The sequence below is a fragment of the Mirounga angustirostris genome, unplaced genomic scaffold (genome assembly GCF_029215605.1).
Source record: "Mirounga angustirostris isolate CCGP_5_RB_7025 unplaced genomic scaffold, mMirAng1.0.hap1 SCAF_4, whole genome shotgun sequence".
Taxonomy (NCBI): domain Eukaryota; kingdom Metazoa; phylum Chordata; class Mammalia; order Carnivora; family Phocidae; genus Mirounga; species Mirounga angustirostris.
The window spans coordinates 63,140,444-63,165,072 of record NW_026991712.1 but is presented as its reverse complement, the minus strand read 5'-3'; the positions used below and the strand labels follow the sequence as shown (position 1 = coordinate 63,165,072).

At 34.8% G+C, this 24,629-nt stretch overlaps 1 protein-coding gene across 1 annotated transcript in view; it reads left to right on the top strand.

The window, feature by feature from the left end:
* Positions 1-24,629, top strand: part of LOC123858999 (uncharacterized protein C8orf34 homolog) — a 68,856-nt gene that overhangs the window by 33,609 nt on the left and 10,618 nt on the right. The window lies entirely within an intron of this gene.

Here is a 24,629-nt window from a genome sequence, read left to right as displayed (position 1 = left end):
CCTTTTTTAGCCTCTGGTTCTAGGGAAGCTTACTTAGAGAATCCTGCTAAAAATTTTCCATGACTCTCTGGCTACTTTAAATTAAGTCCAAATTTCTAACAGAATAAGCGGTCTCCATTTTGTCACTCAAATCTATATTTTATGCTTTGCTTCCCTCTTTTTCTCTATTCAGAGTCTGTTTTGTGCTCAACAAAGAATAGTGTAAGGCAGCTAGACTATAGTACTTTTCATATTTTTTGTTTATTTCCACATTTTTGCTCATTGTCATTCCCTCCCTTCTAAGTTTTCCATTTTTCAAGCTCCAGCCTTTCCTGATCACTCTTGCAGAAAGTGATCTTACCTCCTCTGAGTTTTTAGAGGATATAGCAACCACATCACAAATGACACTTCTTGTCTCATATTATGGAAATTTTTGTTCACTGCTTGAAGAAATTGCCTGATATTTTGGAAGAATCCACAGAGGAAACTTTGGACTGAACCTTGGCTCCTGCCATTTACTAATTATGTGGACTTCAGAAAGTTATTTATAGATGCTGGCCTTTAGTTTCCTTCTCTGTGAAATGTAATGGTTTTAGTAACTATTGAAAATAACATCAATTACTCTCCCACTCAAAAATAATTTTAGGCAGATTGCTAAAATGTAAAACATTTAAAAGGAATATTTGGGAAAATCATTTCGAAGAGAACAGAGCATAGAAAATATGTGAGTCCCCTGTGCAAAATGCAGTCTTGGGGCTCAATATCATCACTCTGTTTGAGCCACAATTGAGCTTTTTGTTACTTGGTATCATCACCACTCACAGGATCATAGCAAACTAGTTGTTCACAGGGAAACTAACTATTCCTACTACTGAATCTTAAGAAAAATATCCCTCATTAATCCTCATGAAGTGGATACGTATAATGTATCAATAATATTCTTAAAAAATTCTTATGCTTCTGTGCACCAAAGGGTATAATCAACAGAGTGCAAAAATAACTTCCAGATTAGGAGGAATATTTGCAAATCATATATATATATAATAAGAGGTTAATATCCAGTATATATAAAGAACTCCTACAATTCAACAGCAAAACAAAAAACCAGATTTTAAAATGGGCAAAGAACTTGAATAGACATTTATCCAAAGATGATGTACAAATGGCCAGTGATTATATGAAAAGATCCCCATATCACTAATCATTAGAGAGATGTAAATCAAAACCACAACGAGATACCATCTCAAACCCTTAGGATGGCTACTATCAGAAAAACTCCAGAAAATAATAAATGTTGGCGAGGATGTAGAGAAATTGGAACTTTTGCACAATGTTGGTGGGAATATAAAACGGTGTAGTCACTATGGAAGACAGTATGGCAGTTCTTAAAAACATTAAAGATAAAATTACCATATGATCCAGCAATCCTACTTCTAGGTATGTATCCAAAAGAACTAAAAGCAGGATCTTGAAGACATATTTGCACATCCATGTTCATTGTAGCCTTATTCACAATAGCCAAAAGGTGGGAGCAACCAAGTGTCCACTGATGGATGAATAGAGAAACAAAATGTGATACACACATACAATGGAATGTTATTCAGCCTTAAACAGGAAGGAAATCTTGTCATATGCTACTACATGGATGAACCTTGAGGACATTATGCTAAGTGGAAAAAAAAGTTACAGAAAGACACATACTGTCTGATTCCAGTTATACAAGGTATCTAAGGTAGTCAAATTCATAGAAACAGAAAGTACAATAGTTGCCAGGGCCCAAGGGGAGTGGGACATGGGAGTTGTTCAATGGGTATAGGGCTTCAGTTTCACAAGATGGAAGAGGTCCGCTCAACATTGGTTTGGACTGCATTGTGAATGTACTTAACATTACTGAATTGTATGCTTAAAATATATACTTAAAATTGTATACTTAAAAAATGGTTTAGGAGGTTCATTTGTTTTACTATAATTTAAAACAATGTATTCTAAGAGTAAATAGGATCATTAGTTTCATAGGAATTCTTTGAATAATGTCTGCTGACCTAGACAGATGTCATAATGCAAAAGCAAAGTATAGTTGGAACAATTCCACAGGAAGTCTAAATAGTGATGTATAGGACAGGGCTCCCTGGTGTTCTGGCTCAAGGAAAAGATACATTTTAGAGTATTTAGGGTTATAGATAGTTTGCATCTCTTTTAGACAACTCATCATTTAGACAACTCATTTAACCAAGTTGTTAACTATTGAATGATAGCTTGAGTTTCTAGTCCTTGAATCTTTAAATAGGTGTAATAATAATAATAATGGATATAATAATAATGGACTATTTAGTGCATACTATATTCTAGACCTTGGGCTAAGCATTTCTTGTAGATTACGCCATTTTACCCTAATGAAAAAATATCTTATATTTGTTGAGAACTTACTGCATGCCAGGCAGTGTTCTAAATTATTTACCTGCGGTATCTTATTTAATATTTACCAATACTCTGTGAAATTAGGTACTATTATTCCCATTTGATGAACAACAAAATTGGGATGCATAGAGGTTAATAAGTTTATCAGAAGTTATATTAATTGAAAATAGAAGTGGGACACAGACACATTAACCTCAGAGCCCATGCTCTTAACAATTATGTCATGTATGTGATACAGTTACTGTTAGTTATCAGTCTATTAGATGACAAAATAGGAGCTCTTAGAGTTTCATAAGTTCCCCTTGGTCCCACAGTAAATGGAAGAACTGGAACTCAAACCCAGACAGTTTATACTCCAGAATCTATACTCGTAGTCTCTCCAGTGGATTATGCCAGTACAGTTCCTATTACAGGTGCCTGGTGCTGAAAAATCACTCAATTAATAATTACTATCTTTATTAGAAACTCTTTGTTCAGGGCGCCTGGGTGACTCAGTCGTTAAGCGTCTGCCTTCGGCTCAGGTCATGATCCCGGGGTCCTGGGATCGAGCCCCGCATCGGGCTCCCTGCTCTGCGGGAAGCCTGCTTCTCCCTCTCCCACTCCCCCTGCTTGTGTTCCCTCTCTCGCTGTGTATCTCTGTGTGTCAAATAAATAAGTAAAATCTTTTTTTAAAAAAAAGAAAGAAAGAAACTCTTTGTTCACAGTGCCTACTAAGTCTGCACTAAGCCTTGGGGAAATAATTGTGTAATAGCCAGAACTAAGTATGTTCCATTTCTCTAATCCAGTTTCACTTTTTGTGGCCTTTTACCATATTGCCTACTATCAAGACATTTTCTTTGAGTATTTTATTATATTAAGAGCTCTAGTTCTAATATGATAGAAATCTAGAAAGGGAGGTCGACAGTGTAGTGTTCATTCTCACAAATGTTTCAACATGGAAGTTAAGTATATATGAGACCATGCAAAAGACTAACTAGGTACATAATAATGGATTGTATTTATCAAGCATACAGTATGACAGGTACTGTGCCAGGTGTCGTAAGTACACTTTCTTACTAACATTTGCAAGAGCCCTATTTTGAGAAAGCTCTTATGTCCATTCTACACATAGGACAGTTGAAGCCCATAGAGTTTTGTAACTTCTGTGAATTTACAGACATAGATAATATACTGCAGAACTCAGATTTGAGTGCAAATTTAACTCCAAAACCCATTTTCTTAAATACTATGTTATGTTGCCTCACTAACAAGTAAGAAGCTCAACAAGAGACTATTTTTTATTATTTCAGACTGGCTATCTGATGCGAGTAACATAATCTGGTACAGACATAATATGCCATGGGCTTTCTAGCCACCTGATGATTGCCCCCACTAAGTATACCAGTGGAAGGACTGAAATCTTAACTCCTTCAAAGATAAGATATTTTTTCACCAGATAGATTTGTTTTGCTATTGACTTTCCATTTCTATTCATTTCTCCCAAGCAAACAAATCTGGATTGCATTCCTTGTGTGTGTGTGTGTGTGTGCACGTGCATGTCTTTGTGATTATTTAGAGAATGGTTTTGGGATTTAGGGCATACTTACACTGTTATGATCCTTAGTCTTGTTTCTGTGTTCCAGAATCTCTTGCCCACCACATGTGCCCAGTAGAGGAAAATCCATAAAACTGCTTAATATCTTGTGTTGGTCATATGTTTGATTTATAACAAGCAATAGTCCTAATATTAAGGGAAACCACCAGTATAATTATTGTTCATGTTTTATCTTAAAAACCTATCTCTTAAAAATGAAATGTGGAAAGTGACAATCAAGGAAAAATATTTGCAGCTTACATCACAGGCAAATCTTAATAACCCTAATTATAGGATGCTTCTAAAAATAGAGAATAAAAGGCCTCAATTCCACTAAAAATGAGCCATATGAATAGATTGTTCACAGAAAAAAAAATGAAAATGTTCCTTAATCATATGAAAAGATGCTAGTCGCCTCATTCAGAATAAGAGAAATGCAAATTAAACACCACTGCTTACCTATCAGACTTTTAAAAATCCCCAAGTTAATTAAAATACTCTTTTGGTGAGGCTGTGAGGAAATAGGCACTTTCAGACATTGCTGGTGAGAATGCAAAATGGTACAAACGCTATGCAGGGAGAATTTTCAACATTTAAAAAACTTTATGTGCAATACTTTTTGATTAGTTCCTTGAGTCTATTCCAAAGACACACTGGCAAAAATATAAAAAGACTTATGCATGAGGTTACACCTTGTCATGCTATTTTAATAGCAAAAATATAAAACAGCTAAATGTCCATTAAAAGAAAAATATTGGATACATTGTAGTACCTCCACACAATAGAATATTATATAGCTGTAAAAATGAAAGAATCTCTCTATAGAGACTTCAGAGTAATTCCCAGGATATATTGTTAAATGAAAGAGGCAAGAAGAGGAAATGTGTTTGTAAGTGTGCTACCATTTATCTGAGTAAGTGTAATGAATATATAGATACATATTTGTTTAGATGAAAGCCAAAATAATAAGAGCAAAATCTGTCATACTGTAAAACACACAAACACACATTGTTTTTTAAAAGTTACATATAGAAAGGTGTAGAGAGGAGACTATAGGGATAGAGGCTTGATTTCTTAGAACTTTGAATATGTATGCATTTGGGACCACTTACATATATAATTTTAAATCAAAATAAAATCTTAAAACAGTAATTTTTAATAATCAAAAGCAAAATGAAACAAATCAGCACAACTGTGTTTCAGGGTTGATGGTGTAAACCCACTGAGATGAATTACTCCAAGTCATTATAAACACAGTGATTTGATTGTTCTCTGCTCCCTAAGGACAGAGGGAACAGCAGTACAATCTAAAGCTATTTTTGGCAATCGTGTCATTGATGAGTAGTGTTGGCATTATTATAAAGAGATTATTGTCTATGTTTTGTGTGATATAACAAAGAATTAATTATGTTAATATCCTTAAGAACCAGAATTTTTGGCATAAGGGAAAGGAAATCCAGATGTAGGATGAATATTAAGTAAAAATCCAATAATCCTGTTTTTAAGAGGAAGTATCATTAAGAATTCATATTTTTTTTGATGAATCACTAAATTCGACACCCAAAACTAATATTACACTGTATGTTAATTAACTGGAATTTAATAAAAACTTGAAAAATAAAAAAAAATTCCTGTTTTTTTTAATTTATTTTTAATTTTTTAAATTCATTCATTTATTTCTTTTTTATGTTTTATTTGGGTGTTTATTTTTTTATTATGTTAATCATTAGTTTTTGATGTAGTGTTCCATGATTCATTGTTTGCGTATAACACCCAGTGCTCCATTCAATACGTGCCCTCTTTAATACCCATCACCAGGCTAACCCATCCCCCCACCCCCCTCCCCTCTAGAACCCTCAGTTTGTTTCTTAGAGTCCATAGTCTCTCATGGTTTGTCTCCCCCTCCGATTCCCCCCCTTCATTTTTCCCTTCCTGCTATCTTCTTTTTCTTCTTCTTCTTCTTTTTTTTCTTTTTAACGTATAATGTATTATTTGTTTCAGAGGTACAGGTCTGTGATTCAACAGTCTTACACAATTCACAGTGCTCACCATAGCACATACCCTCCCCAATGTCTATCACCCAGTCACCCCATCCCTCCCACCCCCCACCACTCCAGCAACCCTCAGTTTGTTTTCTGAGATTAAGAATTCCTCATATCAGTGAGATCATATGATACATGTCTTTCTCTGATTGACTTATTTCACTCAGCATTATACCCTCCAGTTCCATCCATGTTGTTGCAAATGGCAAGATTTCATTCCTTTTGATGGCTGCATAATATTCCAGTGTGTGTGTGTGTGTGTGTGTGTGTGTGTGTGTGTGTGTCCATCATCTGTCGATGGACATCTTCTTTATCCATTCATCTGTCGATGGACATCTTGGCTTTTTCCATAGTTTGGCTATTGTGGACATTGCCGCTATAAACATTGGGGTGCATGTGCCCCTTCGGATCCCTACCTTTGTATCTTTGGGGTAAATACCCAGTGGTGCAATTGCTGGGTCGTAGGGTAGCTCTATTTTCAACTTTTTGAGGAACCTCCATACTGTTTTCCAGAGTGGCTGCACCAACTTGCATTCCCACCAACAGTGTAGGAGGGTCCCCCTTTCTCCGCATCCTCGCCAACATCTGTTGTTTCCTGACTTGTTTGTTTTAGCCATTCTGACTGGTGTGAGGTGGTATCTCATTTAAATTCAATTAGCTGAAGTATAATACATCATTAGTTTTTGATATAATGTTCAATGATTCATTAGTTCGGTATAACACACTCTCCACTGGCACTGAGCACAACTAGAGAGCAGATACTGTTTTCTAAATATCATTCTCTGTTAAAAGGAACCAGGGCTCTTTGGAGAAATGGCTGAATCTAGGGCTGCAGCTAAGAAAGTATGTGTGTTGTCTGGATTGTCTTTTAGTGTCAGGAAGTAAGATGCAATCAAAGAATGATGGAACATTTCAAGAAAACACAGGAGCCTACTTGTAGGAGCTCCTTCTAGGGACTTTTTAAAACCTAAAAATAATGATACTAATATGTTATAGTCCATTGAATAAAAAAATTAATCCATAAGCCCATTCTGATATACCTACATATGTACATGCATACATACACACATGGAGATGAGAGGGAAGCTCTTTCTCATGGTAGAGTATCAACAAATAAATTTGGAAGGAACGGTGAAATTAGAAAATCACAAATTGGTAGCCATCATAGTAATTGATGCAGGGAAGGGTCAGTGAAGGATGTTAAAATTAGTAGGTGAAATTTTGATGAATTACAGGTTATCTACATAGTTTCAGACTTACTCCCCAGAAGATACTTAATAATTAACAAGAGAGAAGTAGCAACTTTATGATGGAGAAACATGAAAGACAGCACCTTAACCAAGTGGCCAAGGTTAATATCACTTGTGATGAGACAAATCAGTATCATGTGCCTTTTGATATGAAAGGAATACATCACTTCTGTGTCATACTTGCCAAAAATGCATGACTTCACTATAATCATAGGAAACATTGGAAAACGACAAATTGAGGGACCTCCTAAAAAAATAAATGGCCCATATTTTCAAAAAACATAAAGGTCATAAATGTGAAATACTGAAAACTGTTCTACATTAAAGGAAATTAAGCAACAACAATAAGAACATGACAATTGAATGCCATATATGATCTAGGATTCTCTATTGCCTTGAGCAGCTCTATTCAAATAATTGAGGAAATTTAAACAAGGTTATTTAATACAATATTAGTATTGTTCTTATGTTAATTACTGATTTTGATAATTATACTGTAACCACCTAAGAAAATGTCCTTCTTTTTAGGAAATAACACCCTGAAGTGTTTAGGAGTAAAGAACAACTTACCTTCAAATGGTTCTGGGGAAATTTTATTATAAATACGAAAAAGAGAGAAGGAAAATGATAAAGCAAAATATTAACCACCAATGTTGACATTATTACATTAGCAACATTTGGGCAATCTGAATGAAAGGTATACAGAAATTCTTTTTTTTTCTTTTCTCAACTTTTTTGTGAACCTGAATTATGTCAAAGTAAAATATTTAAAACTTACATATTTCTTATATCTGTCCACTGTTACTGGCCCCAAAATAATGAGTTCATCCAAGTGTCCAGAATCTAGTCTTAAAATATATTTCCCACTAAAATGAATCGGAGTCCCTTGGAATAATGGTTGATTCTGAGTTGGAAGCAAAATGAGCCTAAATATCCTGTCATGCTAGAAAGCAAGAACATGTAAAAGACCACTTGGCTGTGTCAAAAGAGCTCAGGAGCCAACTTTAAATAGTCTCGCACTGGAAAGAGTTGAGAGAATTTGAACATGAATAAGAATAATAACTGCAATACAGTGAATTATATCTAACATTTTAAAATTTTTATGTTCATCCAAAAATTAACCTTAAAAATATGTGAGGAGGCCAAAGTTACTACTTTCAAAAACTGGTAAAAGTAAAGGGAAAGAATCAAACATTTAATCTACCTTTCCTATACAAATTGTATTTCAGGGTAACCAAATATTTGAGGAAGTTTCTCTTTATAGAAGTTTTCCAGCAAATAAATGAATATGGTCTTATAAAATTAGACAATCACCATTTGGCAATCTTTAGTGAATTAATGGATCTAAGCAATAATTATCAATCCTGCCAACATTAGTCAAGAAGAGTGAAGAGTCAACAGGACATTATGTGCCTCCAGATGGAACTATTGTCATCCTCCCTTATCTGTGGGGTGATACGTTCCAAAATCCCAGTGCAGTGGAGGCCTGAAACCATGAATAGTACCAAACCCTATATATATACTATGTTTTTCCTATACATACATATGTATTATAAAGTTTAATTTATAAATTATGCAAAGAGATTAACAATAAGTAATACATAGAACAACTATAACAATATATTATAATAAAAGTTATGTGACTGTGGTCTCTCTCCTTCAAAATATCGCACTGTACTTCTTGTGATTATGTGAGATGTTAAAATGCATACGTGATGAGAGAAGTGAGGTGAAAGATGGAGGCATTGTGACGTACTCTGAGGCTATTATTGACCTTCTGACTATATGTCAGAAGGATCAACTACTTTCTGGACTGTAGTTAGTTGACTGCGGGTAACTGAAACCACAGAAAGCAAAACCGCAGATAATGGGGTGGGGGGACTAATGTATAACCATTCTCTCTGAAGCAGTACTCAGAACAACAACAAAAACTTTATCCAAAACTAACTACTAATTTACAGAAATTACAAGGGGTAGAGGGACATTTCAAGCCACATCACAGGGATGTAAAGGGAAAAATCCAGACTATGGAAAACTCACAGGACAGACAATTTGTTTTTTTTTGAAAAACAACAGCAACAACAAAATTACAGGACAAAAAATGACATAGGAGAACCTGTAGATTAGAAGAGACATAAAAGTAAGTCATAACACATCAAGTCTTGTGTAGAGTCTGACTTGTACAAACAAACAAATAATTTCCCTGAGATAATCAAGGAAATTTGAAAACTAATGAGGTATTTGTTGGTATTAAAGAATATTGTTACTTTATTGTTGAAAGTGATAATGGTATTTGTTTATAAAAGCACCCTTCTTAGAGATACATAATTGACCGTTTACAAGTGACATGATAAAAAGAATGGGATTTGCTTTGAAATGATCTTGGCAGGGATGGGGGGATGTGGAAGGGACATGGATGGAGATAGGATGAAGTGAGTTTACCTGTGAGTTGATTATTGATGAAAATGTGTGTGACTACAAAGGGGTTTATTTTGCTCTTCTGTCTACTTTTGTATTTGCAAGAAAATTTCCATAATGAGGAATAAAATGTTTTAGATCACAGGTAGGAGGGTGCGGAAGATAGTGGGGGAAAGGAGGAGGGATAATATTGGGTCTCTCTTAGGGCTAGCAGATATGCTAAGGGGTTTTTGATGTGTTACTGAATTTAGTTTTTGGACCAGTCCAATGAATTGGTTGTGTTTTTCTTGTTTTACAGATAAGGAAACTGAGGCCAGAATGATTAAGTGATTTGCTGAGTCAGAATTAGTACTTAGATCTAGAATAAATACTTCCCTCTGGCTTCTGATTGTTCATCTGACTCCAAATCCATGCTTTTCCCTTATACTATACACTGTACTCCCCATGAAAGGGGAAAAGCTAAAATGGGTTTAATGCATTATTATAACAACTTTATTGAGATAATTCATATAATAAAATCTAAACTGGTTTTTATTATATTCAAAGTATATTAGCACAACCTAAGTTTAGAACATTGTCATCATCCCAAAAGAAACCTTGTACCCGTTCCCATCCCCCCAGCCCCTCAGCCCTAGACAACCACTAATTTGCCTTCTGTCTCTATAGATTTGCCTATTCTAGAAATTTCATATAAATGCAGTCAAACAAATGTGGTCTTTTGTGACTGTCTTCTTTGACGTAGCATAATGTTTTCAAGGTTCAGTGATGCTGTTGCTCGTATCAGTACTTCATTCCTTTTTGTTGGTGAATAATATCCTACTGTATGGATAGGCCTAATTTTGTTTATTCATTCATCAATTTATGGACGTTTGAGTTGTTTCTACTTTTCAGCTATTACGAATAGTGTTTCTCTGAATAGTCATGTATAAGTTTTTGTGTGGATGTGTGTTTTCATTTCTCTTGGGCATATCTGTAGGAATGGGAATGCTGGCTCATATGTTACTCTGTTTAAACTCTTTGAGAAACTGCCAAACTATTTTTCACAGTGACAGCACCATTTACGTTCCAATCAGCAAGTGTGAGGGTTCCAGTTTCTCCATATCTTTGCTAGGACCTGTCTGTCTTTTCACTTATAGTCATCCTCATGGGTGTGAAGTAGTATTTCATTGTGGTCTTGATTTACATTTACATATTCCAATGACTAGTAATGTTGATAAAGCATTATGAGCCATTGAATCATACGTTACCTAAGTTTTATCAATTTTTTATTCACTGTACATATAGAGTACCTTCTATATGCCAGAAAAGAAGAAATGACAGTTCATCTTTTGTCACTGTAGACAAGAATGCTAATAGCTGGGGCGACTGAGTAGCTCAGTTGGTTAGGCATCTGCCTTCCGCTCAGGTCATGATCCCAGGGCCCTGAAATCGAACCCTGCATCGAGCTCTCTGCTCGGCAGAGAGCCTGCTTCTCCTTCTGCCTGCCACTCTGCCTATCTGTGCTCTCTCTCTATCTCTCTGTCAAATAAATAAATAAAATCTTTAAAAAAGAAAAAAGAATGCTAATAGCTGGTGGGTTTGTTGATGAAAAGATAAACAAATTCTCTTCTGATTGCTTTCATTTTCCCATTGAAATAAGAAGCAACATAATAAGCTGAGAACCAGGAGAGAGGGAATGTTGAAATTAACTGAGGAATGAAAATGTGTCTGAACTGAAAGAGAAAAACACAACCAAATGAACTTCAGTTAATCTACCAATGTGGCATGTGCATTTTTAACATTACTAGGTAATGCAGAATTTCTAAAGGTTGTATCATTTACACTTCCACCTACAGTTTGTAATAATATTTTTTGCTCCTGATCCTTGCTCACACTAGCTGTCATCAAACATTTTAATGAAAGATAGTTTCTTGTAGATTCAATTAGTGGTTTTATAATTTTCAATAAGATTGAATGCCTGCTTGTCTCTTTTGCCCATTTTTATTGCCAGTATTTTTGCCTTTAGATTTGTGAGTTTATTCTATATTCTGGATGTCATCTCTTACTGGTTATATGTGCCTCAAATATATTCTCTAAGTTTGAGGCTTGTCATCTCTTTTTAAATAGTGCTTTCTATTAACAGACATTTTTAACATTAACTTGTAATACTGTTTTAAGAAATCCTTTTCTACTTGATGTCATGAAAATAATTGTTTTTTTATTTTCTCCTAAAAGTTCTGTTTTTCACGTTTAGGTCTTTCATCCACTTGAAATTATTTTTTTAATATGGTAAGAAGTTGGAACATATTTTCCCCATGTGGATAATATACTTCCTATAACTGTTTATTGAAAAATTCATCATTTGTCCATCAGGATGCATGCTTGTGTTACTTGTCTTATTTCTGGGCCCTTTTTCTTCCATTGCCCTATGTGCTTATATCTGTTATTCCATTTGGTTTGGAGTTGTATTGTATTTTAGATTGATATGAGAGAATTGACACTGTTACATTTCTGAGTCATTCTACTGTGAATTTGGCATATTTCCATTTAATTAAATATTATAATGTTACATGATAAAGTCATATAGTTATATTCAATAAAACCATGCAAATTTTATTAAATTGATTCCTAGATAACTTGTACTTTTGGCTATTATTGTAAATGGAATCTGTTTTATAAATTACCATTTTAAAACTTGCTGGAATGTAGGAATGAAAATTATTTTTCTAATTTTATCTTAAATTCCATAAACTTGCCAAACTCATATATTATAAATTGCCTCTGAATTCTCTTGATTTTTCTTTATAGGGAAACATATGTGACTGATAGTTTTGTTTCTTCCTCTCCATTAAGTGATAAGACTGACGTGAGGTAACCACATTAAATATTCCCACTAGAAAAGGGAAATAATGAGAGGTTTATAGAAATTATTGGTTCTTATGGGCACATATCATTAGGTATTCCTCTCCAAGGCATTGGAAGTGTTCCTTAATTCTGTTCTGTGGGAGTAGAAACTGGGTTCCCTGGGAGTCTCCATCTATCATTTTTCCATAGCTCGTGGCTTCTTCCTGTAGGACTTTCTTTTTTGTTAATGTCTTTGGCCACTTCTGAAGAGGGATTTAGAAAAGATAACTTTGAGCAACTTTTTCAGGTTCTTTCTTGTAGAAAAATGGCATTTACATTTTTTTTTTAAAGAATTTATTTATTTATTTGACAGAGAGAGACACAGCCTGAGAGGGAACACAAGCAGGGGGAGTGGGAGAGGGAGAAGCAGGCTTCCCACGGAGCAAGGAGCCCGATATGGGACTCGATCCCAGGACCCTGGGATCATGACCTGAGCCGAAGGCAGACGCTTAACGACTGAGCCACCCGGGCACCCAAATGGCATTTACATTTTGTAGTCTATGTCCCTTTTACTTCAGGTGCTTTTTGCCAATTCAGCTGTCTTAAATAATTTTTGGGTTTCCTTTGTATTTGATTCCTCTCTCCTTCTTGTGCCAAAAACCTCATCCACAATTCTTTTCAGGACATGCCTCTCTCTCTAGATTTAATTAATGGTATTTTAGGTGTTGTGAAACAACATCCTTAAGAAGACACTCTCTTAATTTTTTCAGAAGTCTTAATGAAGGGCCTTATAACCACATTCTTAATTTCTTCTTTACCCTGAGGTTTTGTCTTTCTGGCAGGGCCATGGATTTAATATTTATACAAGGATTATCTTAATTTAAAAATCTTGAGATGTTGAGAAAGGCTAGATATAAGAAATTCAGCCAGACTCTTAATATTTCCTCTAAATTTTGCTTGCAAATTGGTAAGTTATTTTTTGCACTCATCTCTTTCTTGAAGAAACTTATCATATGTGGCTAAAAGCAAGTAGGTAATGTTTACAGATTTTTTCTTAGAGATCTCCTTGTGCAATTTTGAAACTTCATTAGATCACTTTCTATCTTAACCAGAGATGATAGTTTTACTAAGCAATTTACACCACATAACATTGGCCTCCATTTTTCCAGCCTCTTATAATAATTTCCTCACTGTTTTTACAGCCAACACCTGCCCCTACATTCCAAAGCCAATGACATATATTTTAAGTTTTTATTAAGCAGCACTCTACTTCTAGGATCAGTTTGTTTCAGTTAGCTATAGCTATGTAATGTTTTAACCCCAAACTCAGAGGGTTGAAACAGTAAAATTTATTTTTCCTGCTTTTCTGGAATTCATCTGACCGTGGCTGGATCTTGGTTAGATGGGCTCAACAGATCTCAGTTGGAGTTTCTCATGTGACTGGAGGTTGGCTACTGTCAGCTGACATAAGGTGGGCTTGTTTGGTGTCATTCAGGTCTGTTACAAGTGTTTCTTATCTTCATTTTGGGGCAAGTGGACTTGAATAGGCATATCTTTCTCATGGGGATGGCAGAAATACAGGAGAGTAAGTAGAAACATGTAAGGTGCCTTAAGGCCTAGGTTTATAACAGGCATACAATAATGTCCCTATTTCATTGGCTAAAACAGGTCACATGTGGAGGGTAAATTTGTCCACTTTTAGAAGAGAAACTATAAACTCACATGATAAGGGGCATGGACACAATGAGGTTGCACAATGAGGACCATTAATGCCATCATACCATACACTAAAGGCATGATCACTAAGCCAGGAGCACTGGGGATCCATCAAAATGCTCAAAACATATTTCAGTTTTTTCACAGAATGTGATATATAGTTTTTGAGAAAAACTTGTGCTAAGTAAATATATTAAAGACTAAAACAAAATACTTTGAATAATTCCAATTGCTGAGGTCCTGGCTTTCAGCAGTTTATATTGATTACTAAGGAAGAGTAAGGGCTACAAAGTTAGCAGAAGAAAGGAAATAATAAAGACCAGAGCAGAAATAAGTGAAATAGAAAATAGAACAGTAATAGAAAAGATTAATGAAACTAAGAGTTGGTTCTTTGAAAAAATAAATAAAACTGACAGATCTTTAGCTTGGCTAACCAAGAAAAAAAGAGAGAGGATTCAAATAAATAAAATTATTAGTGGAAGAGGTGATATTACAACGAATACTACAGAAGTACAAAGGATCATGAAACTACCATGAAAAATTAGTGCCAAAAACTGGATGACGTAGGAAAAAAAGGCTGGATAAATTCCTAGAAACATACAACTCACTAAGATGGAATCACAAAGAAACAGGAAATTTGAACAGACCAATAACAAGTAAGGAGATTAAAACAGGAATCAAAAACTTTCCAACAAAGAAAAGCCCAGGACCAGATGGTTTCACTGATGAATTCTACTGAACATTTAAGGAACTAACACCAATCTTTCTCAAACTCTTCCAAAGATTGGAAGAGGAGGGAAGATTCTCAGACTCATTTTATGAGGCCAGCATTACCTTGATACCAAAGCCAGGTAAGGATACTGCAAGAAAAGAAAACTATAGACTAATATCTCTGATGAATATAGATGTAAAACTTCTCAAAACAAAGTCCTAACAAACTGAATTCAACAGCACATTAAAAGAATCAGATACCAGGATTGCAATCACATGAGATTTATCTCTGGGATACAAGGATGGTTCAACATATGTAAATCAATAAATATACATCACATTAATAGAATGAAAGATAAAAATCACATGATCATCTCAATGCAAAAAACCCACATTTTACAAAGTTTAACATTCTTTCATGGTAAGAACTTTTGACAAATTGGGTATAGAGGGAATGTAACTCAACATAATAAAAGACATACATAACAACCCCCAGCTAACATCATACTCAACAGTGATGAAAGGTTGAAAGATTTTTCTCTAAAATCAAGAACAAGACAAGAGTGCCCAATCTCACTACTCCTATTCAACAAAGTACCAGAAGTCCTAGCCAGAGCAACTGAGGAAGAATAAGAAATGAAAGGCATCCAGATTGGACAAGAAGAAGTAAACTTGTCTCTATTTGCAGATGACATGTTTTTATGCAGAGAAAACCCTTAAGACTCAACCAATAAACTGTTAGAACTAATACATGAATTTAGTAAAGTTGCAGTGTACAAAACCAACATAGAAAAATCTGTTACATTTCTGTATATTAACAGTGAACTATCCTAAAAAGAAAAAAAAAATCCCATTTACAACAGCATAAAAAACAATACAGTAAATAGGAATACATTTAATCCAGCAGGTAAAAGGACAATCTTTTTAATAAAAGTTGTTGGGAAAACTAGATAATCACTTGCAAAAAATGAAATTGTGTTTCTGTGACATCTGTTGTATTGTTTTCTCTTCCTTTTCTCATTTTGCTTTTTGAATCTTCTTTTTTCTTAATGTAGTTAAAATATTGCCAATTGCATTTATTTTTTGGGAAAAATTTGTTATTACTTTCAATATTATGTTATGGTTTACTATAGTCTCCATTTTATTTCTGGTCTTTCTGATTTCCTTCTCTACTAAATTTCAGTTAAGTTTCTTCTTTTTCTAGTTCCTTGTGGTGTAATGTTGTCTATTTGAACTTTTTTTTTTTAAGATTTATTTATTTTGGAGAGAGAGCGAGTGAGCACAAGATATGGGGAGGGGCAGAGGGAGAGGGAGAAGCAGACTCCCTGCTGAGCAGGGAATCCAATGCAGGGCTCAATGCAGGGCTCCATCCCAGGACGATGCTTAACTGACTGAACCACCGAGGTGCCCCATGAACTTTGTTTCTTAATATAAGCATTTATAGCATAAAAAATAAAAATTAAAAATAGAACTATAAAAAAAAGAATGAACCTTGACTCTTATTTCACACCAAGTACTAAATCAACTTAAAATGCATTAAAGACTTAAATGTAAGACTCAAACTATAAAACTCCTAGAAGAAAAATCTCATTTACATTGGTATTGACAGTGGTTTAAAAAAATTTTTTTTAACACCAAAAGCACAAGCAAGTGCAACTACATCAAACTAAAAAGCTTCTGCACAGAAAAGAAAAAATCAAACTGGATAGGTAACCTGTAGAATGGGAGAAAATATTTGTAAATCATATATCTGATAAGGGTTTAATATCCAAAATACATAAGAAACTCAGATAGCTCAATAATAGAAAAAAAAAATCTGATTTTTCAAAATTAGGTGGAGGACCTGAACAGACATTTTTCCAAAGAAGATAGATAAATGGCCAAGTACATAAAAAGGTGCTCAACATCACTAATCATCAAGGAAATGCAAATCAAAACCATAATGAGGTATCGCCTCACACCTGATAGAATGTCTCTTATCAAAAAGACAGGAAATAGCAAGTGTTGGCAAGAATATGGAGAAAAGGGGACCCCTGTATACTCTTGGTGGGAATGTAAATTCATATAGCTACTGTGGAAAGCAGCATGGGGGTGCTTCAAAAAACATAAAACTATGATTCAGCAATCCCACTTCTGAGTATATATCTAAAGGAAATGAAATCACTTTCTCAAAGGGATATCTGAACTTCCATGTTTACTGCAGTATTATTTACAATAGCCAAAACATGAAAACAATCTAAGTGCCTGTCAATAGATGAATAAAGAGAAAGTGATTATTTATATATATATAATAATATATCATCATATATATATAATATAATGGAATATTATTCAGCCATAAAAAGGAAGGAAATCCTGCCATTGTCATTGTGACAATGTGGATGAGCCTTGAGGACATTATGCTAAATGATAGAAGTCATCCAGAGAAGGACAAATATTGTATGATCTCACTAATTTGTGAAATCTAAAAAAAACTAACCTATAATAAGAGAGAGTAGAGTGGTGGTTGCCAGAGGTGAGGGTGTGGAGGAAATGGGTGCAAGTGATCAGATGCAGACTTCCAGTTATAAGATGAACAAGATCTGGGGATCTAATGCACAGCATGGTGACTAAGGTTTACAACACTATATTGTATACTTGAAGGTTGCTAAGAAAGTAGATCTTAAAAGTTCTCACCACACACACACACACACACACACACACACACACAATGGTAATTATGCGAAGTGATGAGTATGTTAACTAACCTTGTTATGGTAATCATTTTGCAGTATATATGTATGTCAAATCATTATGTTATACAGTATAAACTTGCATAATAATGTTAATTATATCTCAAAGCTGGAAGAAAATAGAAGTAGAAGGAGTAGTAGGAAAAAAGCTTTTAACTATCTGCTTACATTACTTTCTTTAAACTCTAATGCAAGTTTAATGTGTGGATTACTTTAACAATGATTATTAAATTAAACATTTAATGCAATTTTGTGTTAAACATTTAATGTGTGATTTGTGTTCCATAATTTTCCTTTTTTGAACTGGTAGTATTAAAATAATTTACTCAAAACTTAAGAGTTTGTAAGAAATATTTAATGATTTTAAATAGATCACATCTTGTAGACTTTCTTATGTTGCTTAAAAATGTATTAATCAGTGTTGTACATGAATCATTTATATAATTTTTAGTTAAACCACATTTGCATTGGTTTTCATTATATGAATTATTTTAAATTCATTTACACAAGTTTTATGCTTATTTTATGAAATCATAGTTATGCTAGTTATTATGGAGGAAACAAAAGCATTTAAGATGTGATCTCAGGCTTCCATAAACATCTTGATTTATTAAGAAGAGAAAACAGACTTCTGGGGAAGATGGCAGAGTAGGAGGATCCTAGGCACAACTCATCCCACAGATATACCTATATAACACCCACATCACTGTAAATAATGCAGAAAACAACCCGAGAACTGAAAGAACAGACTCTTCACAGTTGGACTTAGAGAAGAGGCCACATTGAAAGTGGTGGGAAGGGTGGAGACATGGTCAGGAAACAAGTTAACCCCTAAGACTGTCCATGATGGGGAGAGACAACATAGGCATAGGGAGGAGGAAGGAGTAGAGCCCCTACTAGGCACCCCAGGCATGAGGGACCTGCACTGGGAGCCATAACATTTGGCTTTGGAAACCAGAGGGGCTTAACTTTGAAAGTTCTTAGAGTCAGTGGGACTAAACACCTGGAACTTAAAAAAATCAGCGGGCTTGGCTCTGGGAGAGACAGAGAGTAATAGGAAACTGAGTCCCACCCTAAAAGAGACAAACAGCCCTATTGAGATACAGTATAGAAGCAGCAGTTTGGAAAGTACCTGAGATTTATTTGCTAATCTCAGAATGTGTGGTGGAGGGGCAGAGACATTTAGGAGACTTCTGCAGAGCAAGGGGGCTGGTGGGAGTCATTCCAGACCTAGGAATAAACTTAACCAAGGAGGTGAAAGAACTGTACTCTGTAAACTATAAAACATTGATGAAAGTAATTGAAGATGACACAAAAAAATGGAAAGATAGTCCATGCTCATGGATTGCAAGAACAAGTATTGTTAAAATGTTCATACTACCCAAAGTAATCTATAGACTTAATGCAATCCCTATTAAAATACAAATAGCATTTTTTATAGAACTATAACAAATAATCCTAAAATTTTCATGGGACCACCTAAGAACCCAAATAACCAAAGCAGTCTTGAAAAAGATTAACAAAGCTGGAGGTATCACAATCTCCAATTTCAAGATATACTACAAGGCTGTAATAATTACAGCAGTATAGTAATGGCACAAAATAGGCACATAGATCAACAGAACAGAATAGAGAGCCCAGAAATACACCTACGATTATATGGTCAATGAATCTTTGACAGAGGAGACAAGAATATTAAATGGGAAAAAGTCCTTTTAAGAAATGGTGTTGGGGGGCACCTGGGTAGCTCAGTCAGTTAAGCATCTGCCTTTGGCTCAGGTCATAATCCCAGGGTCCTGGGATGGAGCCCCAAGTCAGGCTCCCTGCTCAGTGGGGAGATGCTTCTCCCTCTCCCTCTGCTGCTCCCCCTGCTTGTGCTCTCTCTCTTTCTCTCTGTCAAATAAATAAATAAAATCTTAAAAAAAAAAAAGAAGAAGAAGAAGAAGAAAGGGTGTTGGGAAAACTGGACAGCAACTTGCAACAGAATGAAACTGGACCACTTTCTTATACCACACACAAAAATAAACTCAAAATGGATTAAGGACCTAAATGTGAGACCTGAAATCATAAAAATCCTAGAACACAGCATAGGTAGTAATGTCTCTTACATCGTCTGTAGCAACATTTTTCTAGATATGTCTCATGAGGGCAGGGAAACGAAAGCAAAAATAAACTACCAGGACTACATCAAAATAAAAAGCTTCTGCACAGCAAAGGACACAGTCTTCAAAACCAGAAGAGAGCCTACTGAATAGAAGAAGATATTTGCAAATGACATAGCTGATAAGGGATTAGTATCTAAAATATATAAAGACTTATTCAACTCAACACCAGAAAACAAATAATCCAATTAAAAATGGGCCAGAGATGTGAACAGACATTTCTCTAAAGAAGACATCAGAAGGCCAACAGACACATGAAAAGATGGTCAACATCACTCATGATCAGGGAGATGCAAGTCAAAACTACAATGAGATACCGTCTCATGCCTGTCGGAATGGCTAAAATTAAAAATACAAGAAACAAGTGGTGAGGATGTGGAGAAAAAGGAGCGCTCATGTACTGTTGGTGAGAATACAAACTGGTGCAGCCACTGTGGAAAACAGTATGAAGGTTCTTCAAAAGATTCAAAATAGAACTACCATATGACCCAGTAATTCCACTACTGGGTATTTACCCAATAAATATGAAAACACTATTCAAAAAGATATATATATATATGTTTATTGTAGCATCATTTACAATAGCAAAAGTATGGAAGCAACCCAAGTGTCCATCAATAGATGAATGGATAGATAAGATGTAGTGTATATATACATGTATACAATGTAATATTACTTAGCAATGAAAAAAAATGAAATCTTGCCATTTGCAAAAACATGGGTGGATCTAGGGGATATAATGCTAAGTGAAATAAGTCAATCAGAGAAAGACAAATACCATATGTTTTCACTCATATGTGGAATTTAAGAAACAAACCAAATAAAGAAAAAAAGACAAAGAAAAAAACAGACTCTTAAATATAGAGAACAAATTGGTAGCCACCAGAGGGGTGGGGAGATGAGCAAAATAGTTGAAGGGGGTTAAGAGTACACTTACCATGATGAGCCCTGAGTAATGTGTAGAATTGTTGAATCACTATATTATACACCTGGAACTAATATAACTGCATGTTAATCATAGTGGAATTAAAAAATAAAAGAAAAAAGAAACAAAACCACGGAGTATGATCAAATGTGATAAAGTGGTCAGAGCAGTTGAACCCATGTGAGTTAGCCAGTGGGAGTAAGCTACTTGGAGAGAGTAGGCCCGGTTTACGGTAACTGCTTCTTGGATAGGTTAGCTTTCTGCTGATCGAAAATACTAAGCAAATCTGTGATCTTTGGTTGAATTTTTGACCAGAAGTGCTTTTCTTATTAAATTTCAACATACTTGTTTAAGAATCTCAACCTCTAGAGACTCTATCCGTAGGATGGCAAAGGAATATGTATTTATATATTTTTAAAGAGTAATTAGGATTTACATTGTTTAGATTGACACCTTAAATTATTCGTTTACCATGTACTTAAAATATTTTGAAGAAGTTACTGCTTTTGGGGTCCCTGGGTGGCTCAGTCGTTAAGCATCTGCCTTCAACTCAGGTCATGATCTCAGGGTCCTGGGATCGAGCCCCGCATCAGGCTCCCTGCTCTGCGGGAAGCCTGCTTCTCCCTCTCCCACTCCCCCTGCTTGTGTTCCCTCTCCGTTGTGTCTCTCTCTGTCAAATAAATAAATCTTTAAAAAAAAAAAGTTACTGCTTTTGATGTGCATTTTGAAATTTCTTTTGCTCTGTAATGACATTTGTGGTACATTGTATACAGTGTTAAGAACTGCTTTCTTCATTGAAATCCTTTCATAAAAATTTATGTTTACTTAGCTTAATCAAATATAAGCAATACACCCAAGGAAATATTTGCTATTTTAATCTATTACAAGTAAATAGATTACATTCAATAATTTCTATAGCTATAACATTTTTAAAAAGGCATAGGTATCAAAAGAGCTTTAATCATTCTGAAAAATACAAAAAGTTAGAGTCCCATTTTTTGACCTGTAAAATACTCACTTCCTAACTCCTCTGACCCTGTTTGCAGCTCTTTGTATTGTTTTGTTCATCAGCTATTTCTCACTGAATTTCTGCTGCCAACCAATGTTAAACAGGCTGCATATCAAACGATTTAGCCTCTCAGTGCTCTACTTTTCCAACAGCAATGGCATCTATCATTTTATTTAATTTCCCAGTAAGCAGCCAGGGAGTTATTTCTGATTCTCTTCAGCTCCCAACTTTTGATCATACTCAACTCTAAATTCTGTTTCGCATTTTTCATTTACAGTGTCCAAACCCACTCCTTTCTGTTGTTACAGTGGTCAGTCTCTTTGTCCCCATTCTTATTGTTGAACCTATAATAGGACAAATCTCCAAGCCCAATTCTGCTTTATTACATAAATGAGATTAATAACATTGAACTTAATTATCCAACCTTTTTAATACTATAAAACTTCAGAGGTTGAAAATTTGTCACATCAAGTCTCTGTTTTGTTACTCTGCCCATATTGACAACCAAGGATTTATTTTTACCCAACTTGCCCATTCTTGCAGTTCTGTTTACCATTTTTCCCCCAGATATATCACACATGTAGAAGTGGTTTTAATATAGTCCACATCCTTAAATAATTGTATCTAGCAAATGTACATAATTCTGTGGTTTAACTGTGCTACCTATGAACTCAGTTGATACAGCAGGCTTTATAATTCCCATCATCACTGTTTTACATTTGGAGAAAGTGAAATTCACAAAATAAGTTGTACTTCAGACACAGGCCAGAATTGATTCTGAAGCTGTAAATATGTTTATAATTTTTTAAAATTCTAAAACATGACTTTACTTCAGTTTGCTTTTAAAAACAAATACAGGTTTAAGATTTAACAATATTGATGTTAATTTTAATTGTTATACTTCAAATGATATTAAGTTGTGATAGATGAATGTGCCTTTCTAGTAATTTCAAACAATAATTTGATTGCATGATTTCACAGCTGAAAGCCATTATAGTGCTTTGATTTCCTGATGACAGGAACATAAATACAGAAAGAATTCAGATTATTTGTTGTGTTATAAAAATACCTATTACTAAAACTTATCTGGTACATTTTCATGTGGGCTAGGAAATCCGTATTAAGATATCCAACTACTTTCTATCCCTTGATATGACTTGGATAAATATTCATCAGCTATGTCCTAATCATATTTCATATGTTTCCTTTGGTGTTATATTTGTACACTAGTTAATATTGTACATATTGTTATACCATATTTGCATTGTATTGTATTTGTATAATATTTTGGAGAATTGTAAAGACTCAGAAGACCAGGTCTGAGTTTTTAAGGAATTATTCAGAACTCTTGTAATACTAAAAACTATAGGGAAACATAATTTAAGTCAAGCCTATGTTTCTCAGATCAGGTTATTTTTTAAATGCATTTTTTCTCAGGGGAAATTGGAGGGAGAGATGAACCATGAGAGACTATGGACTCTGAGAAACAAACAAGGTTTTAGAGGGGAAAGGGGAGGGGGGATTGGTTAGCCCGGTGATGGGTATTAAGGAGGGCACGTACTGCATGGAGCACTGGGTGTTATACGAAAACAATGGATCGTGGATCACCACATCAAAAACTAATGATGTATTGTATGGTGACTAACATAACATAATAAAATTTTAAAAATTAAAAAAATGCATTTTTCTCATTATAAGACAAATATATATTTATCATAATATTGCAAAGACATAGAAACACAAAAAGAAGAAACTAAAATTACCTGTAGTCCCTCTGTTCAGATAAAACCACCAAATTTTGGTCTTAACAATTATTTTTCCCAACAAATAAAGCAGTGTTGGTGCACAGTGGGTCTTAATAAATATAAGAAAATTAATAAGTGAGTAATTACTGTATGAATGATGGATTGTAGTATAAGCCCTAACAATTGGTTTTGGTTTTTTTTTTCTTTTTGTAATGCAAGTGCCCCACTTAAACCTTGATTGTCAAAGTGTCTACTTCAAAGATGGCTATTTCTGATAAACACATTGTTAGCCATAGTAGACTAGATAAAGGTCCAGGCCACCTCCCCTGACTGAAGCTCTTTTGTTTTAGAGATCTTGGTTGATTTCAATTACTGACCATTTGGGCCACTTGTTTTTTCTCTCCCGATGCTTTTAATTCTTATTCTTATTTTTTAAAATGACCAATAAAGAGTGAGCCCACAAAACCTTAGGCTTCCACCTTCAACCCCAATAAGAGCAGAACCCCAGCATTGTGATTGCTAGCTCTCTCTTTTTCTCTCTCTTTCTACCTGTGACCTCAGTGTGTGGCCCCCAGGTGTGCTGTATAATTTGCAGGTCTTAGAAGGAATAAACTTTTAATTTTTTAAAGTCTCCTGATGGCTATTGCTGAAGGGCATCTTGTAATCATAAGAACCACAACATTGGTTATGGAGAGGCTGAGACCAGCACAAAATATTGATATACACCCATATGAATTTTTAAAACAAACCTAAGATCATAGAGTAGGCATTGCTTTTAACCTTTTTTCCCCACTTACTGAGATACCTCCAGCAATTATACACATTCAGTATTCTAGTATACCTGTCAAATTATTAAATGATTTAAATAGGTTAAGTATCATTTTAAGACCCACATCATCTGAAAATCTATGAAAAGAGGTCACTTTAGCATTTTTTGAATTAGCACACCATACCTGTCATTGATACTGCCCTGCTTCTAACCTCTACTGGATCCCTACAAGTCCAGACTGTTCCACAATTGGAGGCAATCCATCCTTCCACCACTACTGACTTTATTCCCTGACCTCACACCAGTTTCCTCCTAAGAAATTATTTACCATTTCCCAGCAACGCTAAGCTCTTTCAC